Raw genomic sequence first — 18,308 nt, 5'->3', positions numbered from 1 at the left:
ATATTACATGATAGATTCAAATATTCTCTGCAAAATACCTAAGAAATAAAATAAGTAACCATGGACTCTAAACATCTTACACTTTCACAGCTTTATAAATTTGTCCACCTGAATTTTTTCTATTCTACACAAATTTTTACCACCATCAGTTATAATGCATCATAGCAGACTACACTTCACTCAGGTTGCATGCCATTAGTGTTTTCCTAACTTTTTGAAATATCTTTAGCTATTCTACACACACTATTCATTAAGATTATTTAATAACTTCAAACTCGGCCTTGACTTTTCAAATAAACAAGTGAGCAGTACTGGTAACATCTGTCAACTCATCAAAAGCCAAGGAAATCCACTCAAAATCATTAGCCTTGTTTTTTAATTGATTATTGATGTCCTCAACTCTTTGAGTAATTCTTCCTGCCAAAAGACTAATAGTCTAAGTTTACCTTCTCCGGATACAATTCTCCGCCTGTTGTAACCAAACACAATTTAGTCACTTCATTACTGAGAAATGACTTCCTTGCCTGCCTAACAAATGAGCCACTTGGAAGTTTACTCTGGGTGCAGCCTGATTTTTATTTTCTAATTTTGTGAAGAAATTCTACTGGAATAAGATATTCCTTTTTATGTTTTCTCATTTTTCTGACCATTAATTTCCTGTAAGTTGGGAATATTGTGATGAATGTAGAGTCTGATAATATCAGTGTATACTGTACTTAACACAGCTATGGTGTCACTGCATAATACAATGCCTTGTCATAATTCAATAATCTATGCTTCAGCGTGCTTTAAAAGTATAACATTCCGAGTCTATTTTTTTCATCTTTTCTTGTTTTGACATGATGTGTATGCACTGATAATAAAGTAAAATGTCACAGCACAGTGATATACATGGCACTTAAAACAGTGATTACAGTTCAGAAACAGCAGTGCAAAAGCAATGAGAATGCCACATGGTTTCTGTCACAACCCCTCAACTTTGCCATTCCAGCACAAAAGCAGCCAGACACAATTTGTAAACAACTACGTGTGGTTGTATTCCAATAAAACCTTATATGTGGACAATGAAATCTGAATTTCATTTAATTTCCACATGTCACAAAACAGTATTCTTTTGATTTTTCTTCAACCTTATAAAAATGCAAAAATCATTCCTGATTCATGAGCCATTCAAGAACAAGTGGCAAGCTGTATTTGGCCTCTGGACTGCAGTTTGCTGACTCTTGCTTTCAGCTTCCATCTTAAGAATCTAGCAGGGGAAGCAAATTAAAACCAAAAGAAGCGGAAGGAACAATGTAACAAAGTTAAGGGAAGAAATCAATGAGATAGAAAACAGAAAAACAAGATAAAATTTAAATGTAGCCAAAACCAAGTTCTTCACAAAAATTAATAAAATGAATAAACCTCCAGGTAAGATTGACCAGGAAAGGGAGAGAAGAAAATACATATTACCAAAACAAAAAATGAAGGAGGGCTATCACTACAAACCTTGGAGCTACTGAAAGACAAAAGAGGGTTTAATGAAATGGACAAATTCTATGATGGTCACATAGCAAAGCTTGCCCAAGAAGAGATAGAGTACTTAATCTGAAAAGTCCTATATCAATGAATGAAATTGAATACAGAAGAGGTAGAAATATCTCCAATTTTTTTTCTTTTTTGCCAGAGTTCTTTTGGCTAGCCAACTTATATTTTAAAGCCAGTGTTAGCCTTACACCAAAATCAGACAAAGATCTTATCAGAAAATTACATATCAGTATCCCTCACAAACATACATACAAAAAAAGTTTAAATTTTAGCTAATCAAATCCAGCAATATGTAAAATGGATAATGTATTATGACCCAGTGAGGTTTATCCTAAGAATTCAAGATGGTTCATTTTAAAATCAATTTTAAGAGAATAAAAATGAAACATTATAAATCATCTCAACAGATACAGAAAATGTATTTGACAGAATTCAACATAATTCATAAGAACACTTGGCAAACTAAGAATAAAAGACAATTTCCTCAACCAAGTAATGCACACCTGTGAAATACGTACAGCAAGCATATGTATTATGAAGGACTAAATGCTCTCCAAGATCAAGAACAAGACAAGGATATTTGCTCTCACCCCTTCTACTCCACATTAGAACTGAGGTTCTAACCAGTGCAATAAGGCAATACAAAAATAAAAGGCATGCAGATTGGAAAAGAAGTAAAGCTGCTTTTATTTACAGAAAACATGACTGTCAGTGGAGAAAATCTTAGGGACTCTGCAAAGAGCTCTAGAACTAATAAATGAGTTGTGTAAGGTTGCAGCACACAAAGTCAGTATACAAAAATCAATCTTATTTCCACATACAAGAAATAACCAGAAACTAAAAACAGTAAAATTATCCAAAAATATTAAATATTCTGGGATAAATTTAACAAAATAATGTGCAAGACTTGTAACCTGAGAACTATGAAAACCTAAGAGAATTAAACATGACCTAAATTAATAGATATGTGTGTATTTGTTTATGAATAAAAACACTCAATATGGGTAAGATGTCAAATTATCTTGAAAGTAACCCATAGAGTCAATGGAATCCCAATCAAAATCCCAGCACCCTTTTTTGGGAAAATTGACAAGTTGAGTCTAAAACTTAAATGGAAATGAAAGAACACAAAATAGACAAAAGTTTTGAAAAACAGTAAAGTAGAAGGACTTACTAACACAGATGTATTCAGATGGGGTACTTCTAAGGAGCTAAGGGGAAAAATGCCTGTTGGGGGTCGATGTCAACTATATGATTTTAAAATGTACTATAAAGTTACAGTAACCATGGCCAGGTACGGTAGCTCACGCCTGTAATCCCAGCACTTTGGGAGGCCGAGGTGGGTGGATCACCTGAGGTTGAGAGTTTGAGACCAGCCTGACCAACATGAAGAAACCCCGTCCCTACTAAAAATACAAAATTAGCCGGGCGCAGTGGGGCATGCCTGTAATCCCAGTTACTCGGGAGGCTGAGGCAGGAGAATCGCTTTGACCTGGGAGGTGGAGGCTGGAGTGAGCCGAGATCCCGCCAATGCACTCCAGCCTAGGCAACAAGAGCGAAATTCCATCTCAAAAAAAAATTAATAATAAAGTTACGGTAATCAAGACAGTGTGGAATTGACATAAAGACAGACACAAAGATCAGTGAAAGAAACTAGAGAGTCAAGAAACAGATTCATACATACAAAGCCAACTAATTTTCAACCAAAGGGCCCGAAAAAATTCAACGAGGGAAGGACAATTTTTTCCAGCAAAAAGGTCCTGAAAGAAATTGGCTATCCATATGCAAAACAAAAACTGAATCTCAACCCTTCTTTCACATCACACACAAAAATGAATTATGGATTAATGGATGACTGACCTAAATGTAAGAGTTAAAACTATTACTGACTCAAATGGATGACTGACCTAAATGTAAGAGTTAAAACTATAAAGCTTCTGGAAGACAATCTAACCTAAGGTATTTTTTTTTCCGCCAGTTCCCCAAGCCCCAGTTCCCATGGGACAATTTGAAAAGGGCCATGTAACATCTGCAAATGAAGTAGTCTGAATTACAGGACAGGCCTAAGCTTAGAGAACCTGCATCTATGAAGTTTTATGCTTCTCTATCCCTTGTTCCAAAGGGAGATACTGTATCTTCCAAGGCTATAAGCAAACCTGACCTTTGCTCTGGAGAAAGACACTATCGCTTTCTGCCCTCCAAGGCTGTTCAACTTGGTACCTCCCTTCATCCTAGGGAGCCCTTCGGCCTCTCCTATGTTGCCCTTTCTTCGTGTATCACACGTCGTTGTCTTTCTTGGTTTACTCTCTTACCTTTATGGAGCACATTTTCTACAGATGGGAGATACAATTTTTGCAACTGTGCATATCTGTAAATACCTTTATTCTACCCTCATACTTCCATGAGAATTTGCCTGGCTACTGAAGCTTAGCTTGGAAATAATTTTCCTTGAGGATTTTTATGGCATTTCCCTAATACCTTTTAGATTTCAATATTAGGTTAAGAAGACTGAAGTCATTTAAATTCCTAATCTGTTATATATCACTTGTTTTTCCCCTTTTCTGGAAACTTGTAGGATCTTCTCTTTGACATGAGTTTTCTAAAATTTTTGATGATCTGCTTTGAAATGGGTCTATTTGGGGTTCTTTCAATGTAGAAATTAATGTGTTTCCATTTTAGGAAATATTCTGAATTATTTCATTGAAAATTTCTTTCCATTTTTTTGTTCTGTTATGAAATGCCTTTTATCCAGGAATTAGACTTCCTAGGCTGGTCCTCTAATTTTCTTAGTTTTTCTCTCCTTTTTTCCATCTCTCTGTCCTTTTGCTCTACTTTCTTGGAGATTTTCTCAACCTCATATTATAATCCTTCTTTAGAACTTTTTCCATTTTTGCTGAGGTATATAAAGTGCACAAGTCTCAAGTGTGCAGCTCAATGACCTTTTACACTGTGCACATACACTGTGTACACCCAAGCAACACCCACTTCAAAATACAGAAGACTTCCAACTCCCCAGAAGGATCCTTCATCCCTCCCAGTCAGTAATCACTATTCCGAATCCACAGATGAGTTTTGCCTGCTTTTTAAAAATCAGCTTTGAGGTATAATTTTCATAAAATTAAATCCACTAATTTTAAGTGTACAAGTTGATGAGTTTTGAAAACTTTATAAACTACATAACCACCACAACAAACGTCAAGAACATTTCTATCACCCCAGAAAACTCCCTTTTGCCACTTTGCATTCGACCTCCAACTCTCGCCATGTCCTCTCCTGTTTCCTTCTCCCTACACAGGCCCACCTCACTTTACCGCGCCTCATTTTACTGCACTTCGCAGACACTGTATTTTACAGTTTGAAGATTCACGGCAACCGTGCATCCAGCAAGTCTACCGGTGCCATTTTTCTAACAGCATGTGTTCACTTTTGTCTCTATATCACATTTTGGTAATTCTCACAATATTCCAAACTTCTCCATTTTTATTATATCTGTTAATACACAATGTTACCATGGTAACTGTATTGGGGCACCAGAAACCATGCCCTATAGCAAGGTGAATATCATTGATAAATACCGTGTTCTGACTGTTCTGCCAATAGGCTGTTGTCCTGTCTCTCTTCTCCTCGGGCCTCCCTTTTCCCAGAGACACAATACTGAAATTAGGCCAGTGAAGAACCCTACAATAGCCTCTAAGTGTTCAAGTGAAAGGGAATAGTTGCATGTCTCTCACTTGAAATCAAGAGCTAGAAATGATTAAGCTTAGCGAGCAAGGCATGTTGAAAGCTAAGACAGGCCGAAATGTAGATCTCTCGTGCCGAAGAGCCAAGCTGTAAACGCAAAGAAAAAGTTCCTGAAAGAAATTAAAAGTGCTATTCCAGTGAACATATGAATGATGAGAAAGCAAAACAGCCTTATTGCTGATATGGAGAAAGTGTGAGTGGTCTGGACAGAAGATCAAACCAGCCACAATATTCCCTTAAGCCAAAGCCTAATCCAGAACAAGACCCGAATTGTCTTCAATTCTATGAAGGCTGAAAGAGGTGAGGATGCTGCAGAAGTATGAAGCAAGTAGAGACTGGTTTATGAGGTTTAAGGAAAGAAGACTTTTCCATAACACAAAAGTGCAAGGTGAACCAGCAAATGCTAATGCAGAAGCTGCAGCAAGTGCTAATGTAGAGGCTGCAGCAAGTTGTCTAGAACTAGCTAAGATCATTGATGAAGGTGGCTACACTAAACAACAGATTTTCAATGTAGACAAAACAGCCTTCTAATGGAAAAAGATTTCATCTAAGACTTTCCTAGCTAGAGAGCAGTGAATGCCTGGGTTCAAAGCCTTAAAGGACAGGCTGGCTCTCTGGTTAGGGGCTGATTTAGCTGACGACTTGAAGTTGAAGCCAATGCTCATTTACTAGTACGAAGATCCTAGGGCCCTTAAGAATTATGCTAAATCTACTCTGCTTGTGCTCTGTAAATGGAATAGCAAAGTCTAGATGACAGCACATCTGTTTACAGTATGGCTTATTGAATATTTTAAGCCCAACTTTGAGAGTTATGGCTCAGAAAAAAAGATTCCTTTAAAAATACTGCTGCTCACTGACAATGCACCTGGTCACCAAAGAGCTCTGATGGAGATGTACAAAGAGATAAATGCTGTTTTCATGCTTGCTTATCCATTCCACAGCCCATGGATAAAGGAGTTATTTCAACTTTCAAATCTCATTATTTAAGAAATACATTTTGTAAGGCTATAGGTGCCATAGATAGTGAACTCCTTTGATGAAACTGGGCAAAGTAAACTGAACACTTTCTGGAACAGAGTCACCCTTCTAGATGCCAAGAAGAACATTTGTGATTCATGGGAGGATGTCAAAACATTAACACTAACAGGAGTGTTACAGAAATTGATTCCAATCCTCATGGATGACTCTGAGAGTTTCAAGACTTTAGTGGAGGAAGTCACTGCAGATGTGGTAGAAATAGCAAGAGAACTAGAATTAGAAGTGGAGCTTGTAGATGTGACTGAATTGCTGCAATCTCATGATAAACCATAAACGGGGTAGGGCAGTGACTCACACCTGTAATCTCAACATTTCGGGAGGCAAAGGCAAGAGGATTGCTTAAGACCAGGAGTTCAAGACCAGCCTGGGTAACACAGCAAGAACCCATCTCTACAAAAAATTTTTTAAAAATTGAACGGATGAGGAGTTGTTTCTTATGCATAAACAAAGAAAGCGGTTTATTGAGCTGGAATCTACTCCTGGTGAAGATGCTTGTGAACACTGTTGAAATAACAATGAAGGATTTAGATTACTACATTATCTTAGTTGATAAAGCAGCAGCAGGATTTGGAGAGGATTGACTCCAATTGTGAAAGAACTGCTACTGTGGGTAAAATGCTATCAAACACAGTATAATGGCATGCTATGGAGAAATTTTTCACGAAAGGAAGAGTCAATACATCCACCAAACTCTGTTGTTGTCTTATTTTAAGAATTGCCCTGGGCCAGGCACATTGGGTCATGCCAGTAATCCCAATGCTTTGGGAGGCAGAGACAGGAGTATCACTTGAGGCTAGACGTTCAAGACCAGCCTGGGCAACAGAGCAAGATGCCAATTCTACAAAAAAAAAAAAAAATTAAAATTAAAAATTAGTCACATGGGCAGAGAACGTAGGTCCACGCGTGTGATCATCCGTGCATCTAGCCTTTGCCCACACAGCTTTCAGTCATGGCCTCCGGTAACGCGCACGTGGAAAAGCCCGCCCCTGACTTCAAGGCCACAGCCATGGTGGACGGCGCCTTCAAAGAGGTGAAGCTATCAGACTACAAAGGGAAGTACGTGGTCCTCTTTTTCTACCCTCTGGGCTTCACTTTTGTGTGCCCCACAGAGATGATCACATTCAGCAACCACACGGAGGACTTCCGCAAGCCGGGCTGTCAAGTGCTGGGCATCTTGGTGGACTCTCAGTTCACCCACCTGGCTTGGATCAACACCCCCCAGAAGGAGGGAGGCTTGGGCCCCCTGAACATCCCCCTGGGTGCTGATGCGACAAGATGCTTGTCTGAGGATTACAGCATGCTGACAACAGATGAGGGCATTGCCTACAGGGGCCTCTTTTACATTGATGGAAGGGTGTCCTTCGCCAGATCACCGTTAATGATTTGCCTGTGGGACGCTCATTGGATGAGGCTCTGCAGCTGATTCGGGCCATCCAATACACGGATGAACACAGGGAAGTTTGTCCTGCTGGCTGGAAGCTTGGCAGTGACAAGATTAAGCCCCATGTGGATGACAGCAAGGAATATTTCTCCAAACACAATTAGGCTGGCCAATGGGTAGTGAGCTTGTGCCCCTACCTAGGTGCCTGTGCTGGGTACCCACCTGTACCCCCACCTAGGTGCCCTGTGCTGACCCAGGAAAGGCCAGACCTGCCCCTCCAAACGCCACAGTGTGGGACCCTGGAGGGCCAGGCCAAGGCCTTCTCATGCTTCCACCTGGGAGCTGAATAGTGACGCCCTCCCCAAAGCCCGCCCAGCTGCAACAGGCCTAGAGGTGACCAATAAAGTATTAGGGAAAGGAAAAAAAAATTAGTCACATGTGGTCCTAGCTACTCAAGAGGCTGGGGTGGGAAGATCGCTTGAGTCCGAGAGTTTGAGGCTGCAGTAAGTTATGATGGCACCACTACACTCCAGCCCTCCAGCCTGGGTGACAGAGTGAGGCCCTGTCTCTAAAAAAAAGAAAAGAAGAGGAGGAGGAAGAAGGAAGAAGGAGGAGAAGGAGAAAAAGAAAGAAGAGGAAGGAGGAGGAGGAAGGAAGAAGGACGAGGAGGAAGAAAGAAAGAGGAGAGAAGAAGAAGAAGGAAGAAGAAGAAATTGCCACAGCCACCCCAACCTTCAGCAACCACTACCCTGATCTGTCAGCAGCCATCAAAAGACCCCCCAACAGTAAAAACTTTAAAGACTTGCTGAGGCTCAGATAACTGTTAGCGTTTTTAGCATTTTTTAGCAATATAGTCTTTTTTAACAACAGATGCTGGCAAGGCTGCAGCAAAAAGAGAATACTTATACACTGTTGGTATGGAAAGCAGTTTCGAGATTTCTCAAAGAACTTAAAACAGAACTACCATTTGACCCAGCAGTCCCATTACTGGGTATATACCCAAAAGAAAACCAATCATTCTACCATAAAGACACATGCACTCATATGTTCACTGCAGCACTATTCACAATAGCAAAGCCATGGAATCAATCTTGGTATCCATCAACAGTGGATTGGATAAAGATAAACGTGGTACATATATACCATGGAATACTACATGCTCTTAAAAAAGAACAAAATCATGTCCTTCGCAGCAACATGGATGTAGCTGGAGGTCATTATCCTTAGCAAATTAATGCAGGAAGAGAAAACCAAATACTACATATTCTTACATACAAGTGGGAGCTAAACATTGGGTACTCCTAGATATAAAGATGGCAACAACAGATACTGGAAACTAATAGAGGTGGGAGGGAGGCAGGCAAGGGTTGGAAAACTATCTTTTGGCTACTACACTCACCGTCTGGGTGACGGGATCATTCATATCCCAAACCTCAACATCATGCAATATAGCCATGAAACAAACCTGCAGACGTACCCCCTAAATCTGAAATAAAGTTTAAAAACGTTTGTCTTTTCAAATTGAGACATGTACATTTTTTAGATGTACTGCTATTGCATACTTAATAAATTATAGTATAGTGTAAACGTAACTTTTATACGCGTTGGGAAACCAGAAAGTTTGTGTGACTAGCTTTATAGCAATATTTGCTTTACCAAAATGGTCTGGAACAAAGCCACAGCATCTACGAAGTATGCCTGTAGTTTTGTCAGTTCTAGAATGCAAAATAAATTAACTCATACAGTATGTACTCTGATTTCCTTCATTTAGAATAATGCTTTTGAGATTCAACTACGCCCTTATATGTATCAGTAATTACTTTTTATTGCTGAGTAGTATCCTATTATATAGACACACTAAAATTTGTTTATTCACTCATCAGTTCTCCATAGGGCACTTCACAGAAACAAATCACGAAAGTACAGGACATATCATTTACCCAGGATTTCCACTGAGTTTACATCTAAAATTACAAGATACAAAGAAAACAATCCACTACGAGGGAGAATACAACATAGAGCAAAATTAAGGCCTTTATCTAAAGTCCTTGATAATCCATTAGATAGCTACCGTAAAATAAGTACATTTAAAGACATAGGGACAAGAGATCTTAAAATAAATAAGCTTATTTGAAAAATAATCAAAAAGAACTTCTGGCATTAAAATATATAGTCACTGAAATAAAAAAGAAAACCTCAGTGGACTAAGGAAGCAAGAGCTTAGACACAGATGAAAGGAGAATCAATAAACCAGAAGACAGAGCTGTAGAAACTGACCAGAATGCCGTGTATACAGAGAGAATAAGTAAATAAGATTAAGAAATGCAGCAGAGTAGAAAGAGAAGATCCATCATATATGTCTCTTATGAATTCCAGAAGAAGAAAAAAGAACGGCAAAATTCAAAAATATAATGGCTGAGAATTTTCCAAAACTAGCAGAAGACAATAATTTTCAGTTTAAAAGCAAATCAAAGTTCACACCTAGAGACAAGGTAGTAAGACTGAAGAACATTTAAAATGGAAAGAAATGACAAATTATATACAAAGGAAAGAAATCATATTGATAGGTAACTTTTCAAGAGGAACATCGGGAGGCTGGAGACAGTGAAATAATATCTTCCAGGGGTAAGCGGGTAGGGGGTTGACAATCTAGAATTGTATACCAAACCATTCAAGTTTATGTTTGATAAAGGCCACTTAAAAATTTCAGACAGAAAAACCTAGGTATGAATCCAGGCACCATAAATGTTTAGTTGTGACCTCAGACAAATCATGTAATTTCAATAGGCCTCAGTTCTGTCTACAAAATAGGAAAAATAATATTTATCATAAGGTTATTTTAAAAATTAAAAGTGATATGTTAACATCACTCCTCACATACAACACTGAATCAATATAAGGAGTATTTTTACTGTACACTCAACATCAATACAGACAATTGAAGCAGTTCATTTTTCCTCTGAAAAAAGAAATCAACTGATTCAATTTCATTATAAATTTCTAGAAGCTATACTATAATTACTTTTAGTCACAATCTTGAAATACAGTTTTTAAAAATCTCCTTTACTATAAATTAGAAGAATTTCTAGGACTTTTTAAAATGTCAGGTTAAATCTAAAGACAAAATATTTTAGCAATGTCTAATATTTGACAATATGTCTCTTGAGTTTATTATATATTCAAAAATAAATTAAGCATCTTCTTACAGTATTTACTGCTGAACTGATGCAGCAATGCTGCCCTATACAGAATGCTCCAGGTAATATCTTCAAGGAGAGTCCTAGGCTCAGACTGAGAAGAGCTCAGTCCAAGTTCATGCTCAGACCAAGAAGGAATACTGCTTTATCTGGTCCCAGACAATTATTTTTGTAACTGTTTCACGACTCAGATCTAAACGTAACACATAAAGTCAACTCCTCAGCTACACCTCCAACCTTTTTGTTCTCTCCTTTAAATCTACCATCACCCACAACACACACACACACGAACCTTCTCTCCCAACACACTTGAATTTTTTATCTAATGCCAAGACTAAGACACATAATTGAAAAAATGAAAAGCTAGCTTGTATCCAGAACCCAACCCCACCAGGGACATCACTCATAATTCCTATTACAAATGGAATCATATTTATCATTCTTTTGTCTCCACAGTAATGGTTTTTAAAGAGGAAACAAACATTTTTTAAACTAATTTTATGTGAATGATGTCAATCTAATTCAGTTATACTTACAATACATATGAGACTAAGAAAATAATTTCTGCTTTAAACTATTTTTTCTGACACTTCCATATTTTTCTCATATTGTTCCTTTTCCTCCTAAAAGTTATAAATTCCTGAAAGTAGATGCCTATTTCAGAAACACCTAAGTAACCTGAACTATAGCAATGTGAACTAAATAACACTAGAACAGTGGTAAGCAAAACAACAAAACAAGTTTTATTTTCAATATTTTGTACCACAATGAATTTTATCAATATGTCTAGGCTTTACACGTTTAACGGAAAAAAAAAAAAAAAATGCTTCTCCAAATCACCGAAGTTCAGTTTATGTCATACAATGGCTGCTATAAATAAAAGCAATTAAGCAAACACAAAACCACGACTTCTCAAATTAATGCATCTTGAAGTACATTTCAAGGGTAATAAATGAAGCTACTATGTGAGTACTAACCAACAAAATAGTTAATTTTGAAAACCACAATACCTCCCATCTCTTTATGTTAGGTAACAGTCTCAAGGACTACAGTTTGCCATGAATAATAGAGAAAACAACTTAATCACAAACCCAGACATTACAGAAGAATGTATGTAGTAATGAAGCCTTTTCATTTATTTTTTACACATATAGAAATCACTTCTTAAATATTTAGAAACAAAAAAAAACTGTTCATAAACATAAAAGAATCTAATATATTAATATCGGACTCTAAGAGCTTAAATGTTTCTCAGAAGTGTAACCATTACAGTAATTTCTGCTCATGTTCCAAATTCTACTGGCAACTTTAAAATATTACAAAGGACAGAAAATGTGGATCATCTGTTACTGTGTCTCAAGATGACAGCTTAAACCATAAATTTGGCCAGGTGTGGTGGTTCAGGCCTGTAATCCCAGCACTTTGGGAGGCAGACACCAGCGGATCTCCTGAAGTCGGGAGTTCAAGACCAGCCTGGCCAACATGGCGAAACCCTGTCTCCACTAAAAAAAAGTACAAAAATTAGCCAAGCGTGGTGATAAGCGTCTGTGGTCCCAGCTTCTCAGGAGGCTGAGGTGGGAGAAGCTTGAACCCAGGAGGTGGACGCTACAGTGAGCCGAGATGGCACCACTGCACTTCAACCTGGGTAACAAGAGTGAGACTGTCTCAAAAAAAAAAAAAACTATAAACTTTATCTTAAGTGCGTAAATACCCTTTTTAGCACCAAAAGTAATAGTAGCGACGTTTATTGAATGCTAACTCCCCACCAAGTAATATGATAAAAATGTTTTTCTAGGCATTATCTCATCTAATCCTTATAACACTACAAAACAATAACAGTTACTCACGATTTAACAGAGCAGGTGACTGAGGCTTTAAAGAATTCAAACAATTTGCCCATAGAGCTGGATTTGAACCCAGATGTGTCTCTCTCAGAGACTGTCCTCCTAGCTCATTACAGTTTACTGCCTCAAATTCCTTTAAAGTTACACAACTAATCTGAAAATAAATATAAAAGGCTTATTAACAGAAATAAAGATATTTTGTTGCTGTTGCCTATATAATTAAATACTACTTGTTTTTTATTTTCATAGTGCTTTGAACATAAAACCTTTCAAAGCCATCTGCTTCATATTACTTTATTTTATGAAGTATGTATGTATGTATGTACTTACTTATTTATTTTTGAGACAAGGTCTTGCTCTGTCACCCAGGCTGCAGGGCAATGGTTCAATCTTGGCTCACTGCAACCTCGACCTCCCAACCTCCTAGTCTCAACCAATCCTCCCACCTCAGCCTCCTGAGTAGCTGGGACCATGGGTGTGCGCAGCCATGCCTGGCTAATTTTCGTATTTTTTGCAGAGATGAGGTCTCGCCATGTTGCTCAGGCAACTTGGCTCAAACTCCTGGACTCAAGCATTCTGCCCCCTCAGTCTCCCGAAGTGCTGGGATAACAAGCAAGACCCACCACACCCAGACTCAAGTAGTCTTTGAACAAGTAATTTTATTATCGTATTTTCTTACTCATCCATTCATTATCCAATCTAAATTGTAGGCACCTACCACATTAAGCAAATAACCTATGTATACATAAGAAACAATGTAAGGCCACGTGGATTTTACTAACATAAAATGCTTGACTTCAAATATCTAACAATGCAGAGAAAATACTAGTATAAAAATACCAGGAATTATGTGTTAAATACCAGTCATGCATATTCTCACGTAAGTAGGTAAGAAAAAAAAAAAAAAAAACAGTCACTACTGATTCTCTCTCTCATTCATTTCTCTTCCTACTGCCAGAATCACCAGGAAAAATGGAAAGAGGAAAACATCAGAAAGAAAAGAATACTAACATATAAAGACACTCACAGAGACATAGGAATAAATGAGAATTAAGGAACAAGTTATTGAAATACAGCAAATGAAGTTATATCGTTTGTCCGTCAAACACATAAAAGCTAAGAAAATAAGAAATAAAATACATTGTTTTTTGGAGACGATTTCCTTAAAAAACACAAGAGTGTACCAAACTAGTCTGAGCACTGATTGAAATGTTAACATCCTTTGAGAGAGGGGCCAGATCTTAGTCATGTATGCTGTATCATTTGGTACACTGTTGGACATAAAGACACGCAATAATGTTTCTTGAACTGAAATGCAAGACATATGTGTTTGATAAATGTCCATAAAATCACCATTCTAAAGAGTTCTATAATACCCTGGGAAGTAAATACAATTGGGTATCAGCAACTGAGCATTAACTTCTTTACAAAATGCAAAACAATACTCAGATGTGATTAAAAACTGTAAAAAATGTTTACTAAAAACAGCATCATAGCAAAATATTAAAAAGAATAAGATTTCAAACCAAAGCTCACTTTTTAGTAGGCTGCTTAACAGGAGCTTTTACAATTACTAATGGACAGAACAAAGTTACAAAAGGACTTAGAAGGTCATTTACTCCTTTGCCCTCCGTTCAATTAGGACCACAATCAAACCATACCCCAGCAGGAAAAACATATCTAAAGACATCCAGTGTAGATTAGACCACCTTGAAAAACTATTTTTTTTTTTTTTTAAAAAAAACTACTCTCACAATCTATGCCTTGAGTTCATCTGGCAAATGCTGGTATCTCACTTTTATCAGGTATTCTAGGGCACAATTTCCCTGGGACTACCATATATAAGTATAGTTATCACTGAAGAGAAAAACGTTTAAAATAATGTTGAGCCAGGTGTGGGCACATGCCTGCAATCCCAGCCATTGGGGAGGCTGAGACAGGAAGGCTGCTTGAGCCCAGGAGTTCAAGGCTGCCGTGAGCTCTGCCTGCACCACTGCACTCCAGCCTAGGTGACAGAATCAGACCCTGTCTCTAAAAAATAAAATAAAATAAAATGAAATATTCTTGAGCACATTAAAATATAAACATATATTCATTTACAGATGTTCAACTATCAGTGAAATCACAAATCAGTCCAGACATGAAATATTGTCAGAATTGAAGAATTTTAGAGCCATCGGGCTCTCAAATTATCTAGTGGAACTTCCTGTTTCTTTGAAGATGAAAACAAGGCAAAAACACATTAGTATTAATGCCCTATACAATAACATTTTATAGCATTAAAGGAAGCTTTACTTAAAAAAACACGATTAGTCCTCAGACTCAAATCATCACTTTGTAATATAACTACTACCTGATCCACCTGCTTAATATGGTCAAGTAAAGTCACGGAACAGGGCCTTTCTATCAGACAGAACTGGCAGTCCTGCCACACTGTTAGTAAGGAAGCGGGAGAAGGAGAACTGCTGTCAGTTGTTGAGCACTTTAGGGTTTACCTCCACTAAACTGTTTCAACTTCCCAAAATCAAATAAAATAGCATTAACACCTCATACGAAATAAGGGTACAGATTTGGAGACCTGCCTATGATCATACAGAAAATAAGTTGTAGAAACAAAATTAGACAACTTACTTGCCCTCCTTATTGTCCCCTCCTTTGTTATGCTCTCTCCCAGTTCTTCTTCCTCTCTGCCTCCTAACCAGGGTCTCATTTGTAGGTTCCTCCCGCAAACACATACATACAACTCTGTTTGTTTGGTTTTGGTTTTTTTTTTTTTGACCCGGAATCTTGCTCTGTCGCCAGGCTGGAGTGCAGTGGTACCATCTTGGCTCACTGCAACCTCTGCCTCCTGGGTTCAAGCGATTCTCCTGCCTCAGCCTCCTGAGTAGCTGGGACTACAGGCGAGTGCCACCACGCCCAGCTAATTTTTCTATTTTTAGTAGAAATGGGGTTTCACCATGTTGGCCAGGATGGTCTCAATCTCTTGATCTCCTGATCTGCCTGCCTCAGCCTTCCAATATGCTGGGATTACACGCGCAAGCCACTGCGCCCGGCCTACACACATCTCTTAAGTGACAGTTCCAAATCCAAACCTCTTCCTTTTTCTTTTCTACTCATTACTCCAATGTGAGCTGGTCCATTCTCTCCTGTCACTTTAACTACTTATCTATACGCAAACTTCTAACTCCAGCCTGCTCTCTCTGAACTCCAGACTCAAATGCATCTCCACCTGAATATCCCACAGGAACCTCAAACAAATGCTTAAAACTGAACTAATATCTCTTTCACCCTAATAAAACCCAGCTCCTGCTCATCTCAATCAGTGGGTTCACTATTACCTCAGTAGTGCTAGCCAGAAACTGAGGAATCAATCAGCTGAGAGCTCCAAATCTAACTGCCAACATCCAAACTCTATAAAGTCATACCAATGTTATCTCTTAAATATTCCTTGAATCCATGTCTTTCTGTAACTCCAACGGCTTAGTTCAGACTCTCTTTATTTCTCTACTGGACTTGGTGTTTTTTTCTATTATACAACTGGCTTTTCCACTGCCTATAATCTTTCCCCTCCCAGGTCCATTCTCTACACTGGAGCTGGAATTATCTTTCTAAAATACAAACCTAACGACACCACCACTCTAGCTAAAATTCTTCAATGGCTGCCCCAAGTCAAGAAAAATTCTAAACTCTGAATATGGTGCCAAGTACTTTAAGATCTGGCCTCGTGAGCATTGTGGGATCCGGTCGTTCAGAACTACCTAGCGTTCCCCAAATACAAAATACTCATTCTTCAATCTATCCTTTGTTCGTGTTGTGCCATCCAGTTGTCCTAGAATGACTTTCCTCTTCATCACTCCAGTGAAAGCTTATTCAGCTATTTTAACACAAGTTAAAAGTCAAATCATACTGAAGGCCTCCCCTGACTTCCTTAGACAGAGTCAGGATCTTTCTACTAATTGACAGAGAAAATGGTCAGTGCTTGAGACCATGACCAGACCCACCTGGGCTGAAACCACAGGTTCACACCTGACTGACTAGGATTTTGTGCAGGGCCTCTAAAGCCTGTTTCCTCATCTCTCAACATCAGTAACTACTTCACCAACTGTTTTGGGGATTTACTAACGAGCTGCATGCAAAATACTCTTGCACAGCACCTGACATATTCAATCAATGTTACTGTTAGGTGATTATTTCCTCTGGGCTCCTACAGCTACTTGCACATATCTCTACCACACTATTGTGATGACATGACTGCCCATGCAGGACACAGACTATCTTTTTTCATCTCTTTATTCTCACCACCTGGCATAATGCCTGGCACATAGGTTCTTAACAAATTTTGAATGAATAAATAAAATACTTCAAACCTTATACTGTATCACATAAGGCCTCAATTTTGTTTTCCACCTGTCTTACAAACCTACTTTCCATCTCCTCCTTGTACAAAATTGTTACCTCAAGTAAAATTTACACAGGTCAACTTCATTTTAATTGAGAAAGTTTTATAGGATTTGTGGTCTTTTTGTTTTTAAACACACACACACACACAAACTCACAATAATATCAACAATTCTCCAACTTACTCCATAAAGCAGCACATTTCTAGGATGGTTATCTACCTATTGAAAAATTTTAAAGGGTCGTCAAGGAAGGTTTTCTAAATCTGTGTCAGCTTCGTTTACCACCAAGTCTTGAGTCAACTCTAAGGACTCAAGTGTACTCCTGAACGTAAAAAATACATAAATACTTAATTAAATAATTAAAACATGGTATTTTTCCTTCCGAAAACATGCTGAGAAATTCTGAATAACACTGGAATAATCAAAGAAAATAATTATTGCTTCCTACTGCTAAAAAAAAAGTATGTTTTTAAAAGTTACTAGTAATTTAAAACTGAACTAATCAAAGTATGTGTAGGCAGTGTTCAGGCTGGCGGGGGGGGTGGGGTGGAGCACCCATTTCACAACCTTGAACCTCAAGAAATACAATGCAAAAATGCTAAAAGTTAAAAATGCCAGATCCCACCATATAAGAGCAATGACATCTTTTTATCTATTTCCACACTTAACCTTTAAACATTACGGCCCTTTGAGTAATTACCAATTGATGGGTTTAATATGCAAATACCTCTGAGCTACTTTAAAACAAACATGACTAACCCAAAAATAAACGTATCCAGGAAAGGAGAAAAGCCTGTTAAAACACGGTTTCTCGGGTCTCACATCCAATGTATGACATACATACGGTTCTGCACCGAGAGGCAGCAACCTGCGAGGGTCTGAGGCGACGAAGACCCGAGGCCCTGCAGCTTGGGCGGCTGCTCATCCCTGAGACTGTGCAGGGCGGTGGCCCAGCCGGGGTGGGGCTGAGCGCAGTAGCTGGGGCGGGCCCAGCGACTGGGCTAGAAGCCCGAGGCTCACCTCCACTTCCCTTTCCAAAAGGGCGCGACCACCCAACAGCCCTCTCAAGACAAAGAGATTTTTTTTTTCTGTCCCGGTCCGCTCAAAGTTTATCAGTCTTTCCCGGCGGTCGGGGCCGCCGGGCTTTGTAGTTCGCCAGTCCGAGCTACCCCGCCAAGGC

At 38.6% G+C, this 18,308-nt stretch overlaps 1 protein-coding gene and 1 pseudogene across 8 annotated transcripts in view; one reads left to right on the top strand and one right to left on the bottom strand.

The window, feature by feature from the left end:
- KATNAL1 (katanin catalytic subunit A1 like 1) overlaps positions 1–18,308 on the bottom strand; it is a 131,181-nt gene that overhangs the window by 112,074 nt on the left and 799 nt on the right. For 2 of the 7 annotated variants that reach the window (XM_033236229.1, XM_033236209.1), the window contains exon 1: positions 17,888–18,121. The exons of 4 other annotated variants lie outside the window; for them this stretch is intronic. The gene's annotated coding sequence lies outside the window, so the exon portion shown is untranslated. Of the gene's footprint in view, positions 1–17,887; positions 18,122–18,148; positions 18,294–18,308 lie in introns of those variants that run through there. One more of the 7 variants, XM_033236201.1, reaches the window with a different exon arrangement.
- On the top strand, positions 7,186–8,051 carry LOC117097850 (annotated as a pseudogene). Its single transcript, XR_004443077.1, has one exon. The product of XR_004443077.1 is annotated as a peroxiredoxin-2-like (transcript).

This window comes from Trachypithecus francoisi, unplaced genomic scaffold (assembly GCF_009764315.1).
Source record: "Trachypithecus francoisi isolate TF-2019V2 unplaced genomic scaffold, Tfra_2.0 Contig01461, whole genome shotgun sequence".
In the NCBI taxonomy this organism is placed as follows: domain Eukaryota; kingdom Metazoa; phylum Chordata; class Mammalia; order Primates; family Cercopithecidae; genus Trachypithecus; species Trachypithecus francoisi.
The sequence above is the reverse complement of the archived record's forward strand: the minus strand, read 5'-3'. Positions and strand labels throughout refer to the sequence as shown.